General features: G+C 43.7%; 1 long non-coding RNA gene across 1 annotated transcript in view; it reads left to right on the top strand.

Moving 5' to 3' along the window:
• LOC143768489 (uncharacterized) overlaps positions 1-20,073 on the top strand; it is a 240,985-nt gene extending 220,912 nt beyond the window's left edge. The window contains exons 2-3 of the long non-coding RNA XR_013213891.1: positions 19,577-19,768; positions 19,875-20,073. This is a non-coding gene — a long non-coding RNA (uncharacterized LOC143768489). The remainder of the gene's footprint in view (positions 1-19,576; positions 19,769-19,874) is intronic.
• Positions 20,074-21,214: the final 1,141 nt, after the last annotated feature.

Below are 21,214 nucleotides of genomic sequence, written 5' to 3'. Positions count from 1 at the left end.
CAGTATCATGGGCAGGATGGAGACAGATAGGGAGGTATGGAGATAGATGGGGCAGGATGGAGACATCTGGAGCAGGATCATGGGGAAGGATGGAGATACACGGTGCAGGATCTTGGGGCAGGATAGAGATGGGGCACATATATAACAAGATGAGGTCCAGGATAACCAACATCTACACCAGAATGGAGCCAAGATGAGGGACATATACCAGGATTGGTAACATATATGAGGATTGGGGACATATATACCAGGATGAGCCCAGGATTTGGGGGCATATATACCAGGATGGATCCAGGATAGGGAACATGCAGTATATACCTATATACCTGGATAGATCCAGGATGGGGAACATATTTCCCTGGATTGGGAGCATATATGTCAGGATGGGGCCAGGTTGAGGGACATAAATACCAGAATGAACCCAGGATAGGGGACATTACTGGATAATGCTGAAACGGGGGGGGGGGGAAACACATATTTCCTTATAGGATTTAGAATGCTATGAGGGCCCATACATCTGACCAACATGCTGGGAGGCCCTGGTCCAAATGTTGCAACAGTGTCCATTGCACTCTATGCCACTGTTATTTAGGTTTATTATATTTTTCTCTTATGGGCCAAGGACTAACAGCCATATAGTTGCTAACTACCTGTCTGTTGTGCCCGGTGCCAATATCTACTCGCCCTGTCACATACCACTCCTGTAATCTATTCTGCTGTTTCCATTGGCATCACATAGACAGAGCAGCTGCTTTTCTTCTGCTCAGTTGATGGGTCGTGGCGTGACTGCTGATGTCATGCTGATAGACAGTCTGATCCCCGCTGTCTAACTAGGGGGAGCTGGGTGTCAATCAGCATGACATCAGCAGTCTCACCGAGTTCACAGAGCAGCTCCAAACAGAAGCAGCTACTATGTTGATGTGAAGCAGCAGAATCGCCAGGAGTGGTCTGTGATCTCTGAGCTGTCGCCAGTCAGATCTTAGGCAAAAAAATTACTTGGCACTCAGTATTTGAAAAAAATGATTCCTTCTTTATTGTACATCTAGACCAAATAGATTAAATTAAGGGTATGTGCACACGATGCGGAAAACGCTACGGATTACAATGTAAACCTATGGGAAACAAAAAAAGCTGTGCACATGCTGCGGAAAAAAATGCTCGGAAATGCAGCGGTTTACATTCCGCAGCATGTCACTTCTTTCTGCGGATTCCGCAGCGGTTTTACAGCTGCTCCTATAGAACACCGCAGTTGTAAAACCGCAGTGAAATCCGCAGGAAAACTGCTGTAAATCCGCTCTAAATTCGCAATAAATTTGCAGCAAAAACGCAGCGTTTTTGCCCTGCAGATTTATCAAAATTGCTGCGGAAAAATCCGCAGTGGACCATTATACGTGTGCACACAGCCTAAACGTTTTCGGTCCGTCATAGGACCTTCATCAGAATTTCCTTATTGGAGATAACTAGAGTATACATAAAATAGAAAAACGAAACAAGACAAGATCAACAATATGTCGTGGAATACAAAATACATGGGAAAATGTTAGTATGATTCCACTTGTCAAACGATTTGACGCGATAGGAGATGACAGAAGATATTCTATCCAAGGGTGCTTACAGTGAACAAGAAGTAATAAAAACTATTTCAGTAAAAGTAACGTGAACTAGGTGTGGAAGCATGGAAGTACCTGGAAAAGAAACACTGTTATAATATCGCGGTAGAAGAAAGTGAATCCACAGGTAACAGTTTTGTGCTGTAAGGGCTCATTTCCACTGGCGAGAGACAAATCAGTCCGTAATCTGGACCGAAAAAAGGGATGTAGCGTATGCGATTGTCATGCGAGTGTCATGCGAGTGCAATGCGATTTTTAATCGCACCATCCGTTTTACATCCGTATGACATCCGTATGCAATCCGTTTTTTTTCTCTGCAACTATTTTTAAAAAGTCATTTACAGGACCATGGACAGTGTTCTAGGCCACAGAATGGTGATGTATCTGTAAAAAACGGACGGAATACGGATGGTCCGTATTCCGTCCGTTTTTTTTCTCGCACCCATTGACTTGCATTGGCGAGTCTCGTCCGAGACTCGCAGCAAATCGCAGCATGCTGCGATTTTATTCTCAGTCCGATTTCGGCTGAGAAAAAAATCGCAAATGAAAAGACACCTATTGAATAACATTGGTCCGAGTGCAATCCGATTTTTTATCGGATTGCACTCGTCCGTTTTCCTCGCCAGTGGAAATGAGCCCTAAGAGAAATTACCAGTTTTGTGCTGTAGGGAAAATAACCTTCCTGAAATTATCTTAGTAAGAAAGGGTTAATGGCAGTTATGTTGTGACTAGTGACATTAAGGTAATTTTAAAAATAATTATGAGAAGTAGATACCTGGATGTCATATGAAATTATGGGAATAAAGGCGGCTGTATGCAGTCTGGTGATGGTAATGCCAACTGTAGGAACTGAAAGGGTAAGGAAATCAAGGTATATATGAAACACCTTACATGATTACTGCCTGTCAGATCTTAGCCACGTGAGAAAACAATAAAATTGTCCCAGATAACCCCATGAAGGTTTTGCTCAGATATTACAGATTTGTTGCAGGTTCTTGGTGTGGACTTCACGCCAAGTATCATGGAAAATGTAGATTACAATATATGTGGATGAAGTTGCTATCTACATATGTAAGCTAAGACCTCATTCACAAGTCAGCGATTTTTCACATGCACAAAAATAGTCTGATTTCCCTCAGTGCTGGATCAGATTTTCCTCAGTGTTTGGTCAGTGTCTCAGCTTTTACCATCAGAGTTTCATCATTTTTTTTCTTATATGAAAAAAAAAGTCTGATGTGCTGTCTGATTTTTTTTAAGTGACCCATAGAATTTGTTTGGCAAGTGTGATCACTGACTTGGACCAAACTCAAACATGTCTCCTAGATTTGGTGTGGACCTCTCTGTCCCAAAAAATATACAGCCACGAGAAAAGTCATTAGACCAGGGACACACTATTGTATATTCTCTCATGCGAGATAATCAGGACAATCAGGGCCGCCATCAGGGCAATGCCCTTACTGGATTATGGGGCCCGATAAGCAGAGGGGGCCAGCATCGGGCCCCCTCTCTTCTGCTCATTGGCCCCCAGCGGCAGGATTCAGTAAATGAACCTGTGTTCGAGACCAAGACACAGGTTCAGTTAAACTCTATTGCCGTGGGGGCCTGAATGGCAATAGTTAAAAGCCCCAGCCAATCAGAGGCTGGCAGCTGACGTCAGCGCACACGTCGCTGGCATATGACGTCATTGTCATTCGCCAGTGAGTCCGTGCTTGAAATGCCTGGAGGGAACATCGCCGCTGGAGCGCGAGGAGAAAGTTTTTATTTTTTATTTTTATTAATAGTGGCAATCCACAAATATGTTTCGACAGCACATGTTTCTCCATCCTGCCTCATCTGTCTCCTTCCTGCCCCATGATCCTGCAATATGTCATCATGGGGCAGGATGGAGACAGATGGGGCACGATGGAGACAGATGGGGCACGATGGAGACACATGGTGCAGGATGGAAACACATGGGGCAGGATGGAGACATGAAGTAGGATGTAGACACATGGAGCAGGATCATGGGGCAAGATGGACACAGATGAGGCATGATGGAGACACGTGGGGCAGGAAGGAGACACGTGGGGCAGGAAGGAGACACATGGGGCAGGAAGGAGACACATGGGGCAGGATGGAAACACATGGGGCAGGATGGAAACACATGGGGCAGGATGGAGACATGGGGCAGGATGGAGATATGAGGCAGGATGTAGACACATGGAGCAGGAGCATGGGGCAGGATGGAGACAGATGAGGCACAATGGAGAAACATGGGGCAGGATGGGGACATGGGGCAGGATGGACACAGATGGGGAAGGATGGAGACAGATGGGGCAGGATGGAGACATGGGGCAGGATGGAGACATGGGGCAGGATGGAGACATGGGGCAGGATAGAGACATGGGACAGGATGGAGACATGGGCAGGATGTAGACACATGGAGCACGATCATGAGGCAGGATGGAGACAGATGGTGCAGGATGGAGACATGGGGCAGGATAGAAACACATGGGTCAGGATGTAGACATGGGCAGGATGGAGATATGAGGCAGGATGTAGACACATGGAGCAGGATCATGGGGCAGGATGGAGACAGATGAGGCACAATGGAGAAACATGGGGCAGGATGGGGACATGGGGCAGGATGGACACAGATGGGGAAGGATGGAGACAGATGGGGCAGGATGAAAGAGATGGTGCAGGATCATGAGGCAGAATCGGCATGAGAAAACAATCGCAGATTGCACTAGCCCCATAGAATAACATTGTGCCGAGAGCTATCTGACAAAACATCGCATAGTACTCAGCAGTGCTATACGCCAGTGTGAGCGAGCCCTGATAGTCATAATAGGTGCAAGTTATATACGTTAAAAACACAGATAGAACTCGTATGTGAAAATCTTACATTGAAGGGCTCATTTCCACTGGCGAGAGACAAATCGGTCCGTAATCTGGACCGAAAAAACGGATGTAACGTATGCGATTGTCATGCGAGTGCAATGCGATTTTTAATCGCATCATCCGTATGACATCCGTATTACTGTCCAATTTGTACGCACCGGTGTCCTTTGAAAAGCCGGCAAATCAGTGCTGTGTACAGTAAAATCACACTGACAGGTTAGAATAGAGTAGATATATACACATAGAATAGGTATATATACATATATATGTCAGTGAGACTCCTATATATGTATATTTATATTTAATGCAGCGCAAGATAGCATTAAAGCCGCTAATTCAATTACCAGCTTTTCATTTCTCCTTCCCAAACCCGACAGGATATGAGACATGGTTTACATACAGTAAACCATGTCATATCCCCCTTTTTTTTGCATATTCCATACTACTAATGTTAGTAGTGTGTATGTGCAAAATTTCGGCGCTGTAGCTATTAAATTTAAGGGTTAAATCGCGGAAAAAATTGGCGTGGGCTCCCGCGCAATTTTCTCCGCCAGAGTAGTAAAGCCAGTGACTGAGGGCAGATATTAATAGCCTAGAGAGGGTCCATGGTTATTGGCCCCCCCGTGGCTAAAAACATCTGCCCCCAGCCACCCCAGAAAAGGCACATCTGGAAGATGCGCCTATTCTGGCACTTGGCCACTCTCTTCCCACTCCCGTGTAGCGGTGGGATATGGGGTAATGAAGGGTTAATGCCACCTTGCTATTGTAAGGTGACATTAAGCCAGATTAATAATGGACAGGCGTCAATTATGACACCTATCCATTATTAATCCAATTGTATGAAAGGGTTAAAAAAACACACACACATGATTAAAAAGTATTTTAATGAAATAAACACACAAGTTGTTTTAATATTTTATTGCTCTCTCAATCCATGTGATGACCCTCGCTTGGAAAAATAATAAACCAACAATATACATACCTTCAGATGACCTGTCACGTCCCACGAGGTAATCCATCTGAAGGGGTTAAAATATTTTACAAGCAGGAGCCCTGCTAATGCAGCTGTGCTCGTGCTTGTAAGCCCCGGGGAATGAAGGAAATGTAGGTCAATGACCTATAGTTACCTTCAGTCGCGGTGATTCGCCCTCTACTGGATGTCCTCATGAACTGCAGCCTGGGAACTTTTTCCCACGCTCCAGGTCATATGAGGACATCCACCAGGGGGCGCATCACCGCGACTGAAGGTAACTATAGGTCATTGACCTACATTTCCTTCATTCCCCGGGGCTTACAAGCACGAGCACAGCTGCATTAGCAGGGCTCCTGCTTGTAAAATATTTTAACCCCTTCAGATGGATTACCTCGTGGGATGTGACAGGTCATCAGAGAGGGTATGTATATTGTTGGTTTATTATTTTTCCAAGCGAGGGTCTTCGCATGGATTGAGAGAGCAATAAAATATTAAAACAACCTGTGTGTTTATTTCATTAAAATACTTTTTAATAATGTGTGTGTGTTTTTTTAACCCTTTCATACAATTGGATTAATAATGGATAGGTGTCATAATTGTACTCTCCCCTGTCACCAGTATATAGCTCCTCCAGACTCCCCCCCGTCACCAAATTCTTCCCCCCCCCCCCCCATCTTCAGCTCTATGAGCAGTGTAGTTTATCAATGCAGTTTAGCACTTTTGAAGTTAAGACTCTAATAAAAAAAACAAATTTGGGCTGTCTTAGTAATGTGATCCCTCCTTATTTAGCATTGGTGATGCAGCAGATAAATAGAAGCAACGTATATAAAAACGCGCGGAAGCGTAGCGTTGTTTATTCAGCAGCATGTCACTTCTTTGTGCGGATTCCGCAGCGGTTTACACCTGCTCCATAATAGGAATCTGCAGGTGTAAAACCGCATGTGAAATCAGCACAAAAACCGCCAAAAAAACCCGGTAAATCCATGGCAATTCAGCAGGTAATCCGCAGTGCGAATTACCTGTGGATTTACCAAAATCACTCTGGAAAAATCTGCAGAGTAATCTGCAGCGTGTGCACATAGCCTCAAGGTAAGACACTTTTATGCTTCTCCTATTTATAATACACTGCTGTGAAGCACCGGCGAGCGACTTAACTGTACATCAGCTGTGACAATGACTAATGATGAACGCCAGACTACAACAGAGGGGATCTAGTACTATCCTCTGCTCTTCTTAGTACTTGCCATAGACAAGCCACGGAGAGATTAACCTTCACTTGGCCTCTTCCTGATATGAGCATCATGTAAATCACTGATTTAAAAGATAACAAAAAATCAAATGTGAAACATGATGTCAAATATACTGCAGAGAGTCTTTGATAGATTTTATTGGAAATGTATTTTACATTTATACCTTGTATATTTGTAAAAGTTTTGCGCTGAGAAAACCAGAGGGTAATGTCCCCTATCCTGGGTTCATTCTGGTATTTATGTCCCTCATCCTGGCCCCATCCTGACATATATGCTCCCAATCCAGGGAAATATGTTCCCCATCCTGGATCTATCCAGGTATATAGGTATATACTGCATGTTCCCTATCCTGGATCCATCCTGGTATATATGCCCCCAATCCTCATATATGTTACCAATCCTGGTATATGTCCCTCATGTTGGCCCCATTCTGGTGTAGATGTTGCTTATCCTGGACCTCATCTTGGTATATATGTTACATAGTTATTAAGGTTGAAGGAAGACTGTAAGTCCATCTAGTTCAACCCATAGCCTAACATAACATGCCCTAACATGTTGATCCAGAGGAAGGCAAAAAAAACCCATGTGGCAAAGAGTAACTCCACCATGGGGAAAAAAATTCCTTCCCGACTCCACATACGGCAATCAGACTAGTTCCCTGGATCAACGCCTTATCAAGGAATCTAGTGTATATACCCTGTAACATTATACTTTTCCAGAAAGGTATCCAGTCCCCTCTTAAATTTAATTAATGAATCACTCATTACAACATCATACGGCAGAGAGTTCCATAGTCTCACTGCTCTTACAGTAAAGAATCTGCGTCTGTTATTGTGCTTAAACCTTCTTTCCTCCAGACATAGAGGATGCCCCCTTGTCCCTGTCTCAGGTCTATGATTAAAAAGATCATCAGAAAGGTCTTTGTACTGTCCCCTCATATATTTATACATTAAAATAAGATCACCCCTTAGTCTTCGTTTTTCCAAACTAAATAGCCCCAAGTGTAATAACCTATCTTGGTATTGCAGACCCCCCAGTCCTCTAATAACCTTGGTCGCTCTTCTCTGCACCCGCTGCAGTTCAGCTATGTCTTTCTTATACACCGGAGACCAGAACTGTGCACAGTATTCTAAGTGTGGTCGAACTAGTGACTTGTATAGAGGTAAAATTATGTTCTCCTCATGAGCATCTATGCCTCTTTTAATACATCCCATTATTTTATTTGCCTTTGTAGCAGCTGCCTGACACTGGCCACTGAATATGAGTTTGTCATCCACCCATATACCCAGGTCTTTTTCATTGACGGTTTTGCCCAGAGTTTTAGAATTAAGCACATAGTTATACATCTTATTACTTCTACCCAAGTGCATGACCTTACATTTATCCCCATTAAAGCTCATTTGCCATTTATCAGCCCAAGCTTCTAGTTTACATAAATCATCCTGTAATATAAAATTGTCCTCCCCTGTATTGATTACCCTGCAGAGTTTAGTGTCATCTGCAAATATTGAAATTCTACTCTGAATGCCCCCTACAAGGTCATTAATATGTTAAAAAGAAGAGGGCCCAATACTGACCCCTGTGGTACCCCACTGCTAACCGCAACCCAGTCCGAGTGTGCTCCATTAATAACCACCCTTTGTTTCCTATCCCTGAGCCAGCTCTCAACCCACTTACACATATTTTCCCCTATCCCCATTACTCTCATTTTATGTAACAACCTTTTGTGTGGCACCGTATCAAAAGCTTTGGAAAAGTCCATATACACTACGTCCACTGGGTTCCCTTGGTCCAGTCCGGAACTTACCTCTTCATAGAAGCTGATCAAATTAGTCTGACATGAACGGTCCCTAGTAAACCCGTGCTGATACTGGGTCATAAGGTTATTCCTCTTCAGATACTCCAGTATAGCATCCCTTAGAATGCCCTCCAGGATTTTACCCACAGTAGAGGTTAAGCTTACTGGCCTATAATTACCGAGTTCAGTTTTTGCCCCTTTTTTGAATATTGGCACCACATTTGCTATACGCCAGTCCTGTGGTATAGACCCTGTTATTATGGAGTCTTTAAAGATTAAAAATAATGGTCTATCAATGACTGTACTTAGTTCCTGCAGTACTCGGGGGTGTATCCCATCCGGGCCCGGAGATTTGTCAATTTTAGTTATTTTTAGACGCCACTGTACTTCCTACTGGGTTAAGCAGGTGACATTTAATGGGGAATTTTTATCACTAGTCATTTTGTCTGCCATGGGATTTTCTTTTGTAAATACTGATGAAAAAAAGTCATTTAGCATATTGGCTTTTTCCTCATCCTCATCCACCATTTCCCCCAGATTATTTTTAAGGGGGCCAACACTGTCATTTTTTAGTTTCTTACTATTTATATAGTTAAAGAATATTTTGGGATTATTTTTACTCTCTCTGGCAATGAGTCTCTCTGTCTCAATCTTTGCTGCCTTGATTTGCTTTTTACAGAATTTATTTAATTTTCTGTATTTATTTAATGCCTCCTCACTACCTACTTCCTTTAATTCTCTAAATGCTTTCTTTTTGTCCCTTATTGCGCCCCTTACAGCTCTATTTAGCCATATTGGTTTCCTCCTATTTCTAGTATGTTTATTCCCATACGGTATATACTGTGCACAGGTCCTATCCAGGATGCTAATAAATGTCTCCCATTTTCTTTGTGTATTTTTGTGTCTCAGGATATCGTCCCAGTTAATTGCACCAAGATCCTCTCTCATCCGTTGGAAATTTGCCCTCCTGAAGTTTAGTGTCCTTGTCACCCCCCTACTACCCATCTTATTAAAGGTTACATGAAAACTTATTATTTTGTGATCACTATTCCCCAAGTGACCCCCAACCCTTATATTTGATATGTGGTCTGGCCTGTTGGTTAATATTAGGTCTAGCAGTGCCCCCCTCCTTGTTGGGCCCTGAACCAGTTGTGAAAGGTAATTGTCTCTCATAGTTGTCAAAAACCGATTACCTTTGCTGGAACTGCAGGTTTCTGTTCCCCAATCTATTTCAGGGTAGTTGAAGTCCCCCATAATAATGACTTCTCCTTGAGTCGCAGCTTCATCTATTTGCTTTACGAGGATATTCTCCATTGCTTCCATTATTTTTGGAGATTTATAACAAATCCCTATCAGTAATTTATTATTTTTTCCCCCTCCCCTTATCTCCACCCACAGGGACTCTACATTTTCATTAAATTCACCTATATTATCACGCAGGATGGGTTTTAATGAAGATTTTACATATAGACACACCCCACCCCCTCGCTTATCTGTACAGTCATTTCTGAACAGGCTATAGCCCTGCAAGTTAACAGCCCAGTCATGGCTCTCATCCAGCCACGTCTCAGATATCCCCACCATGTCATAATTATGCTCCAACAACATTAGTTCTAATTCATCCATTTTGTTGGCGAGGCTTCTGGCATTAGTATACATGCACTTGATGTTACTCTCTGTACCTCTATTCTTTCTTAAATTACTAACTGTTCTAACCCCACCCCCCATGCCACTGCCACCCCCAACTTCCTTATTTGTGCCCAGGTCTCTATCTACACTATCTTCCCCTCCTATAAAATGAATACCCTCCCCCCCCAATCCCTAGTTTAAACACTCCTCCAACCTTCTAACCATTTTCTCCCCCAGCACAGCTGCCCCTTCCCCATTGAGGTGCAGCCCGTCCCTAGCGTAGAGCCTGTAGCCAACTGAGAAGTCGAAATGTGCCCCATCTCTATCCTGCCCCAAGATCCTGCACCGTGTATCTCCATCTTTCCCCATGATCCTGCTCCAGGTGTCTCCATCCTGCCCCATCTATCTCCATACCTCCCTATCTGTCTCCATCCTGCCCATGATACTGCACCACGTGTCTTCATCCTGCACCATATCTCCATCCTGCCCCATGATACTGCACTATGTGTCTCCATCTTGCCCCATGTTCCTGCTCCATCTGTCTCTATTCCTCCCTATCTATCTCCATCCCTCCCTATCTTCATCCAGCCCCATGATCCTGCTCCATGTGTCTCCATCCTGCCCCATCTGTCTCCATCCTGCCTCATCTGTCTCCATCCTGCCTCATCTGTCTCCATCCTGCCTCATCTGTCTCCATCCTGCCCCATGTCTCCATCCTGCCTCATCTGTCTCCATCCTGCCCCATCTGTCTCCATCTTGCCCCATGTTCCTGCCCCATCTGTGTACATCCTGCCCCAGGTCTCCATCCTGCCCATGATCCTGCACCATCCGTCTCCATCCTGCACCATGTGTCTCCATCGTGCCCCATCTGTTTCCATCCTGCGCCATGTGTTTCCATCCTGCACCATCTCACATGGTGCAGGATCATGATGCAGGAAGGAGACAGATGGGGCAGGAAGAAGACACATGTTCCATGTGGCTCCATCTTGCTGCACAAACATCTTGAGGCTTGCCGCTTTCAATAAAAATAATAATAAAAAAAACACTTTCTCCTTACCTGTCCGCGTTCCAGTGGCGATGTCCAAGCCAGGCATTTCAAGAAGGGACTCGCCAGCGAATGACAATGATGTCATACGCCGGTAACGTGTGTGCTGACGTCAGCTGAGGCGACCTTTTTGAATCAGGGCTACCATCCAAGAACAACTGAAAATCAGATCACAAGAGCCACCAGAATATCAAGGAATCACCTGCTACATTACAAAACTAAAGAAGAAAATAACCGGGTACCTCTAGTAGTTACCTACAATCCAAATCTGGAGGCGCTAAGGGGAGCTGCACGGAAATTACAACCTTTACTGCAAAAAGATGCCAGACTACAATCCATTTTTCCAGACCCCCCACTACTGTGTTTTAGGCAGCCCCCAAATCTAAGAAGCATCATTGTCAGAAGCTCCCTGTCCTCTCCAACAGCTGCAGGTACCTTTCCTTGCAAACAGAAAAAATGCAAAACCTGTTGTGAATTAGACTTTTTTGGCTCCCTCTTGTTGTCACTGGTGATATGACTCTGGGATTGTCTTTCTCTGTTTGGCACCCACCTGGGTCGTTAGTCCAGGGGTGTTGCTATATAAGATTCCTGGATTCTCAGTCCAGTGCCTGGCATCGTTGTAATCAGATCCTTTCTGTTTGCTCCTGTCTGCTGGTCCTGGTTCTTGCTAAATTAAGCTAAGTCGTGCTTCCTTGTTTTTTGGTTATTTGTATAGCTCTTATTTTCTGTCCAGCTTGTACTAAATGTGATTCCTGATTTTGCTGGAAGCTCTAGGGGGCTGGTATTCTCCCCCCGGGCCGTTAGACGGTTCGGGGGTTCTTGAATATCCAGCGTGGAAATTTTGATAGGGTTTTTGCTGACCGTATAAGTCATCTTACTATATTCTGCTATTAGTCAGTGGGCCTCTCTTTGCTAAATATCTAGTTCATTCTTACGTTTGTCTTTTCTCCTTACCTCACCGTTATTATTTGTGGGGGGCTTGTATCCAACTTTTGGGGTCTTTTCTCTGGAGGCAAGAAAGGTCTATCTTTTCCCTTCTAGGGTTAGTTAGTTCTCCGGCTGGCGCGAGACGTCTAGAACCAACGTAGGCACGTTCCCCGGCTGCTGCTATTTGTGGTGCTAGGATTAGATATACGGTTAGCCCAGTTACCACTGCCCTATGAGCTGGTTTTTTGTTTGCAGACTTGGTATGTACTTTTGAGACCCTCTGCCATTGGGGTCATAGCAGTATGCCAGGCCAAAGTTGAATGTTTAATGCATTGCAGAAGTGGGATAATAAGAAAGGAAATTCTGAGTTTTTTTTTTTTTTTTTCCCTCTCTTTGTTCCTCCCCTTTACCTCTGAGTGGCTTGTGCTTGCTGCAGACATGAATGTCCAGACCTTGATTACAAGTGTGGATCAGCTTGCTGCTCGTGTGCAGGGCATACAAGATTTTGTTACCAGTAGTCCAATGTCTGAACCTAAAATACCTATTCCTGAACTGTTCTCTGGAGACCGATTCAAGTTTAGGAATTTCAGGAATAATAGTAAATTGTTTCTATCTCTGAGACCCCGTTCATCTGGAGACTCAGCTCAGCAAGTTAAAATTGTTATCTCTTTCTTACGGGGCGACCCTCAGGATTGGGCCTTCTCGCTAGCGCCAGGAGATCCGGCATTGGCAAATATTGATGCGTTTTTTCTGGCGCTCGGATTGCTTTACGAGGAACCCAATCTTGAAATTCAGGCAGAAAAAGCCTTGCTGGCTATTTCTCAGGGCCAGGATGAAGCTGAAGTGTATTGCCAAAAATTTCGGAAATGGTCCGTGCTTACTCAGTGGAATGAGTGTGCTCTGGCCGCAAATTTCAGAAATGGCCTTTCTGAAGCCATTAAGAATGTGATGGTGGGTTTCTCCATTCCTACAAGTCTGAATGATTCCATGGCGCTGGCTATTCAAATTGACCGGCGTTTGCGGGAGCGCAAAACTGCTAATCCTCTGGTGGTGTTGTCTGAACAAACACCTGATTTAATGCAATGTGATAGAATTCAGACTAGAAATGAACGGAAAAATCATAGACGTCAGAATGGGTTGTGTTTTTACTGTGGTGATTCTACACATGTTATATCAGCATGCTCTAAACGCCTAACAAGGGTTGTTAGCCCTGTCGCCATTGGTAATTTGCAACCTAAATTTATTTTGTCTGTGACTTTAATTTGCTCATTGTCTTCCTACCCTGTTATGGCGTTTGTGGATTCAGGTGCTGCGCTGAGTCTTATGGATGTCATTTGCCAAGCGCTGTGGTTTTGTTCTTGAGCCTTTGGTAAATCCTATCCCTCTTAGAGGTATTGATGCTACGCCATTGGCGGAAAATAAACCGCAGTTTTGGACACAGGTAACCATGTGCATGACTCCTGAACATCGGGAGGTGATTAGTTTTCTTGTTCTGCATAAAATGCATGATTTGGTCGTTTTGGGTCTGCCATGGTTACAGACCCATAATCCAGTCTTGGATTGGAAGGCAATGTCTGTGTCAAGTTGGGGCTGTCAGGGAATTCATGGTGATTCCCCGCCGGTGTCTATTGCTTCCTCTACTCCTTCGGAAGTTCCTGAGTATTTGTCTGATTATCAGGATGTATTCAGCGAGTCCAGGTCCAGTGCTCTGCCTCCTCATAGGGACTGTGACTGTGCCATAGATTTGATTCCAGGTAGTAAATTTCCTAAGGGAAGACTATTTAATCTGTCTGTACCTGAGCATACCGCAATGCGTTCGTATATCAAGGAGTCTCTGGAGAAGGGGCATATCCATCCATCCTCTTCCCCTCTTGGTGCGGGATTCTTTTTTGTGGCCAAGAAGGACGGATCTTTGAGACCTTGTATTGACTATCGGCTTCTGAATAAAATCACTGTTAAATTTCAGTATCCTTTGCCTCTGTTGTCGGACTTGTTTGCCCAGATTAAAGGTGCCAAGTGGTTCACCAAGATAGATCTTCGTGGTGCGTACAACCTTGTGCGCATTAAGCAGGGAGATGAATGGAAAACTGCATTTAATACGCCCGAAGGTCATTTTGAGTACTTGGTGATGCCTTTTGGGCTCTCTAATGCTCCTTCAGTGTTTCAGTCCTTTATGCATGATATTTTCCGGAAGTATCTAGATAAATTTATGATTGTTTATCTGGATGATATTCTGTTTTTTTCTGATGATTGGGACTCGCATGTAGAGCAGGTCAGGATGGTATTTCAGGTTTTGCGTGAGCATGCTTTGTTTGTTAAGGGCTCAAAGTGTCTCTTTGGAGTACAGAAGGTTCCCTTCTTGGGGTTTATTTTTTCCCCTTCTGCGGTGGAGATGGACCCAGTCAAGGTCCGAGCTATTCATGATTGGACTCAGCCCACGTCAGTTAAAAGTCTTCAGAAGTTCTTGGGTTTTGCTAACTTCTACCGTCGTTTTATCGCTAATTTTTCTAGCGTTGTTAAACCTTTGACGGATATGACCAAGAAAGGTTCTGATGTTGCTAACTGGGCTCCTGCAGCCGTGGAAGCTTTCCAAGAGTTGAAGCGCCGGTTTACTTCGGCACCTGTTTTGTGCCAGCCTGATGTCTCACTGCCCTTTCAGGTTGAAGTGGATGCTTCTGAGATTGGGGCAGGGGCCGTTTTGTCGCAGAGAGGCCCTGGTTGCTCTGTAATGAGACCATGTGCCTTTTTCTCTAGGAAGTTTTCGCCTGCTGAGCGGAATTATGATGTTGGCAATCGGGAGTTGTTGGCCATGAAGTGGGCATTTGAGGAGTGGCGTCATTGGCTCGAGGGTGCTAAGCATCGTGTGGTGGTCTTGACTGATCACAAAAATCTGATGTATCTCGAGTCTGCTAAACGCCTGAATCCTAGACAGGCCCGCTGGTCATTGTTTTTCTCCCGTTTTGACTTTGTGGTCTCGTATTTACCAGGTTCAAAGAATGTGAAGGCTGATGCTCTTTCAAGGAGCTTTGTGCCTGACTCTCCTGGAGTCGTAGAACCAGTTGGTATTCTTAAAGAGGGAGTTATCTTGTCAGCCATTTCTCCGGATTTGCGACGTGTGTTGCAGAGATTTCAGGCTGGTAGACCTGACTCTTGTCCACCTGGCAGACTGTTTGTTCCTGATAAGTGGACCAGCAGAGTCATTTCCGAGGTTCATTCCTCGGTGTTGGCAGGGCATCCGGGAATTTTTGGCACCAGAGATCTGGTGGCTAGGTCCTTTTGGTGGCCTTCCTTGTCACGGGATGTGCGGTCATTTGTGCAGTCCTGTGGGACTTGTGCTCGAGCTAAGCCTTGCTGTTCTCGTGCCAGCGGGTTGCTCTTGCCCTTGCCTGTCCCGAAGAGGCCTTGGACACACATTTCCATGGATTTCATTTCAGATCTTCCGGTGTCTCAGGGCATGTCTGTCATCTGGGTGGTATGTGATCGCTTTTCCAAGATGGTCCATTTGGTATCTTTGCCTAAGCTGCCTTCCTCTTCCGATCTGGTTCCTTTGTTCTTTCAGAATGTGGTTCGTTTACACGGCATTCCTGAGAATATTGTGTCTGACAGAGGATCCCAGTTTGTTTCCAGGTTCTGGCGATCCTTTTGTGCTAAGATGGGCATTGATTTGTCGTTTTCGTCTGCCTTTCATCCTCAGACTAATGGACAAACGGAGCGAACTAATCAGACTCTGGAGGCTTATTTGAGGTGTTTTGTTTCTGCAGATCAGGATGATTGGGTGACCTTCTTGCCATTGGCTGAGTTTGCCCTTAATAATCGGGCTAGTTCCGCTACTTTGGTTTCGCCTTTTTTTTGCAACTCTGGTTTCCATCCCCGTTTTTCCTCGGGACATGTGGAGCCTTCTGACTGTCCTGGGGTAGATTCCGTGGTGGATAGGTTGCAGCAGATCTGGAATCATGTGGTGGACAACTTGAAGTTGTCACAGGAGAAGGCTCAGCGTTTTGCCAACCGCCGCCGCGGTGTGGGTCCCCGACTTCGTGTTGGGGATTTGGTATGGCTGTCTTCTCGATTTGTTCCTATGAAGGTCTCCTCTCCTAAATTTAAGCCTCGCTTCATCGGTCCTTACAAGATATTGGAAATCCTTAATCCTGTGTCCTTTCGCTTGGATCTTCCGGTGTCGTTTGCCATTCACAACGTGTTCCATAGGTCTTTGTTGCGGCGGTACGTTGTACCTGTGGTTCCTTCTGTTGAGCCTCCTGCTCCGGTCTTGGTTGAGGGCGAGTTGGAGTACGTGGTGGAGAAGATCTTGGATTCCCGTCTCTCCAGGCGGAGGCTTCAGTATCTGGTCAAGTGGAAGGGCTATGGTCAGGAGGATAATTCCTGGGTGGTTGCCTCTGATGTGCATGCGGCCGACTTAGTTCGTGCCTTTCACGCTGCTCATACTGATCGCCCTGGTGGTCTTGGTGAGGGTTCGGTGACCCCTCCTTAAAGGGGGGGTACTGTTGTGAATTAGACTTTTTTGGCTCCCTCTTGTGGTCACTGGTGATATGACTCTGGGATTGTCTTTCTCTGTTTGGCACCCACCTGGGTCGTTAGTCCAGGGGTGTTGCTATATAAGCTTCCTGGATTCTCAGTCCAGTGCCTGGCATCGTTGTAATCAGATCCTTTCTGTTTGCTCCTGTCTGCTGGTCCTGGTTCTTGCTAAATTAAGCTAAGTCGTGCTTCCTTGTTTTTTGGTTATTTGTATGGCTCTTATTTTCTGTCCAGCTTGTACTAAATGTGATTCCTGATTTTGCTGGAAGCTCTAGGGGGCTGGTATTCTCCCCCCGGGCCGTTAGACGGTTCGGGGGTTCTTGAATATCCAGCGTGGAAATTTTGATAGGGTTTTTGCTGACCGTATAAGTCGTCTTACTATATTCTGCTATTAGTCAGTGGGCCTCTCTTTGCTAAATATCTAGTTCATTCTTACGTTTGTCTTTTCTCCTTACCTCACCGTTATTATTTGTGGGGGGCTTGTATCCAACTTTTGGGGTCTTTTCTCTGGAGGCAAGAAAGGTCTATCTTTTCCCTTCTAGGGTTAGTTAGTTCTCCGGCTGGCGCGAGACGTCTAGAACCAACGTAGGCACTTTCCCTGGCTGCTGCTATTTGTGGTGCTAGGATTAGATATACGGTTAGCCCAGTTACCACTGCCCTATGAGCTGGTTTTTTATGTTTGCAGACTTGGTATGTACTTTTGAGACCCTCTGCCATTGGGGTCATAACAAAAACCCGTCCATTTATAATGACCACGGACAAGATAAAGATCCCCAATTCACATCAGGACTACAAGATCCCAGGTACCTTCAGCTGCGTCACTTCTAATGTGGTGTACCTAATTATTTGTACTAAATGTCCAACTGGGGGTCTGTATGTGGGGGAGACAGGGCAGAAACTGAGAACAAGGATGAACTCTCATCGCCATACAATAAGAGAAAAAAGAATGGATATACCTGTGGCAATACATTTCTGTCTCCCAAATCATAGCATTATGGACATGAAATTACTTGTACTAAAAAGTAACTTCAATTCGCAGAAAGACAGGAGAGTCTGGGAATATAAACTGATGACGACCTTTGACACTCTAAATGCAGGAATGAATGTGTCACACGGATTTATGTCTTTTTACATCAACTAACTACAACTAAGGAACTTGCCCATCAGACCATGTGGGGTCATCACAACAGACCCTAATCACGGGACAATAAAACATTCCTTATCTAAGAATTGGCCCAATATTTATGGACGTAACTGTTTATCACCCATGGTAATTCTCCTTCATGTCACCTGGCTTATCCATGGTTTTTTTTTCCCCTCACACTTTTTTTTTTCCTATACTATGTTGTGCATAAATATGTGATTCTTCAGAATTTGTTTTAGTCTTTGCCTGATGAAGAGACGTATGTAGTCTCGAAAGCTTGCAATTTGTTACCATCTTTTCAGTTAGCCATTAAAAGGTATCAACCCCTGAGGACTCTCAATTCTAAATATTTTTCTATCTACTGGCTAACACGGTACCAAGATATATTTCTTTCCTGTATCAATATGGATACATTGTAATTCTGTAAAAAAGAAAGTGTAAAGGGTCTTGTAAATAATTAATAGCTGCTTCTGTAAAAACAAATTTGAATGTTTTTTTTATACGCTCGTGTGAACCTACTCTCACTTTGATCTTTGTTTAATTAATTAAAAGGCTGGTAATATTACTATAAAAATAAATAAATTAACATATTTGGTATTAATGCATTCATAAAACTCACCTATCAAAAATCTGAAATTAATTAACCTGATTGGTGAACAAAAAAAATAAAAACGCCAGAAATACGAGTTTTTTTCTTTCTTCCCCAAAATAGTATCATTGCAAACATCAGTTTGGTGACAAAAAAACATTAATTTCTACTGAATTTCTGAATTTTTGTTCACCACTTTAAAAAAAAAAGGAAGTTTGCTATCACCATAATAATACTGACCTAGAGCATACTGACCTACTGACCTCGGTTCCCAGGTCATTTTTACAACACAATGAACGCTGTAAATACAAAACCCAAAAAACGAGTTCAGAATATCATGTTTTTCACCATTTTATCGCATTGAATTATTTCCTTTGTTTTTCGGTAGATGATATGATAAAATGAACGGCGTCAATCAATAATACAGATCTCAAATGGCTTTGTTGATGGAAAAATAAAGTTACAGCTTTTGTTAAAAGAGGAGGAAAAAAAATAAAGGCTATGTGCACACGTTGCGGATTCGTGTGCGGATTATTCCACGCAGAACTTGAAAAATCCGCGTGTAACACGCCCTGCGTTTTACCTGGGGATTACCTGCGGATTAACCATGGATTTACGGCAGTTTTTGTGCGGTTTTCACATGCATTTTTACAGCTTCGGATTCCAATTATAGAGCAGGTGTAAATCGCTGTGGAATCCGCACAAAGAATTGACATGCTACGGAAAATAAACCGCAGCGTTTCCATGCGGTTTTGGTTTTCCATAGGTTTATATGGTACTGTACAACGCATGGAAAACTGCTGCGAATCCGCAGCCAAATCCAAAACGTGTGCACAAACCCAAAAAGTGTAAAAAGTTTTTTAGTTTTTTTTTATAACCACAAAGGGATTGGGTGATTGGGTAACAGTGGTTTTGATTAGCAGGTTTTTTTATTTATTTCTTTTTGTTTTGGGTTTTATTTATTTATGTATGTTGTTATTTCCAATTTATTTCACATAGTGTGTGGATCACCAGGTCATAAGACCTTCAAGGGGCATTATTAGGAGAATTTAATATTCCATATATATACTGTGTGTGATATATTTATATATAATTAATCTTTTTACTTGAGCAATTCCGTTAATGAACCATGCCCACCACCACATTCACAAACAGAGCGGCCAACCCTATCTAGCCAACATTCCCTCACATCATACAGGTGACCTCACAGCTGCTAGGTAATGAGAGAGCGTTCTACCTGTCATAATGGCCTCAGGGTGTAGGACATTCTACTGGCAGCCCACAAGTTATTAGCAACCCGCCTGGTACCATCAAGACATCATGGCTTCTCACAAGAAAAGCAGGAGATCCTATCCCAGAAGGAGAAGGACTCGCAGACCCCATAAAATGGGTAAATGTTATTGAGCCTACAGTAAACAGTATAACCTCCATTATAATGCTATACATGTAATTCTTGGCAATGGGCAACCTTATATTTATACATTGGCTTCTTCTAGGTCATAAACGTAGACACCGTTATTATTCCAGAAGGCGGATGTAGCAGAACCAGGAATAGCCCCTTACTGCTGTCACCGATGACCACTTCTCTCCTGATCGAGTCCACCGGGGAAGTTGAAAACAAGAAATTCAGAACTTCATAATCTGTCAATAAATCAGCATAAGGGCACCGGCATGAAATAAACGACCATGAGCAGATTGCAGTCTCTTCTCTTAGTTTTATAGAACTAAAATTATTTAGATAAAATAAGGTAAAACAGGACTTACAGTGGATATTAAAAGAAACATTTTAGAATTTCTTCCACTTTTAAAGTCACCTGTAATCTGTACAAATCCACTGCAAAACAAACTGAAATCTTTTTGGATGGAAAAATAAAAAAATAAAATTAACCCCTTTCTGACCTCGGACGGGATAGTACGTCCGAGGTCAGAACCCCCGTCTTTGATGCGGGCTCCGGCGGTGAGCCGCATCAAAGCCGGGACATGTCAGCTGTTTTGAACTATTAACTAGTTAAATGCCACTGTCAAACACAGACAGAGGCATTTAACCACCGCTTCCGGCCGGGCGGCAGGAAATGAGCGCATCGCTGACCCCATCACATGATCGGGGGTCAGCGGTGCTTCTGCATTGTAACCATAGAGGTCCTTGAGACCCTGTGGTCGGCGCACATAGCACACCTGCATTTCTGCTGCATAGCAGCGATCTGATGATCGCTGCTATGTAGCAGAGGCGGTCGAGGTGTGCCAGCTTCTAGCCTCCTATGGACGCTATTGAAGCATGGCAAAAGTAAAAAAAAAAAAAAAAAAAGTGAAAAAAATAAAAAAAAATAATAGTTTAAATCACCCCCCCTTTCGCCCCATTCAAAATAAATCACTAAAAAAAAAAATCAAACCTACACATATTTGGTATCACCGCGTTCAGAATCGCCCGATCTATCAATAGAAAAAAGCATTCACCTGATCGCTAAACAGCAAAGCGAGAAAAAAATTAGAAACGCCAGAATTACGTTTTTTTGGTCGCCGCGACGTTGCATGAAAATGCAATAACGGCCGATCAAAAGAACGTATCTGCACTAAAATGGTATCATTAAAAACACCAGCTCGGCACGCAAAAAATAAGCCCTCAACCGACCCCAGATCATGAAAAATGGAGACGCTACGGGTATCGGAAAATGGAGCATTTCTTTTTAGCAAAGTTTGGAATTATTTTTCACCACTTAGTTAAAAAATTACCCAGACATGTTAGGAGTCTATGAACTCGTAATGACATGGAGAATCTTAATGGCAGGTCAGTTTTAGCATTTAGTGAACCTAGCAAAAAAGCCAAACAAAAAACAAG

This window comes from Ranitomeya variabilis, chromosome 4 (genome assembly GCF_051348905.1).
Source record: "Ranitomeya variabilis isolate aRanVar5 chromosome 4, aRanVar5.hap1, whole genome shotgun sequence".
Taxonomy (NCBI): domain Eukaryota; kingdom Metazoa; phylum Chordata; class Amphibia; order Anura; family Dendrobatidae; genus Ranitomeya; species Ranitomeya variabilis.
This window is presented reverse-complemented; position numbering and strand designations above follow the sequence as displayed.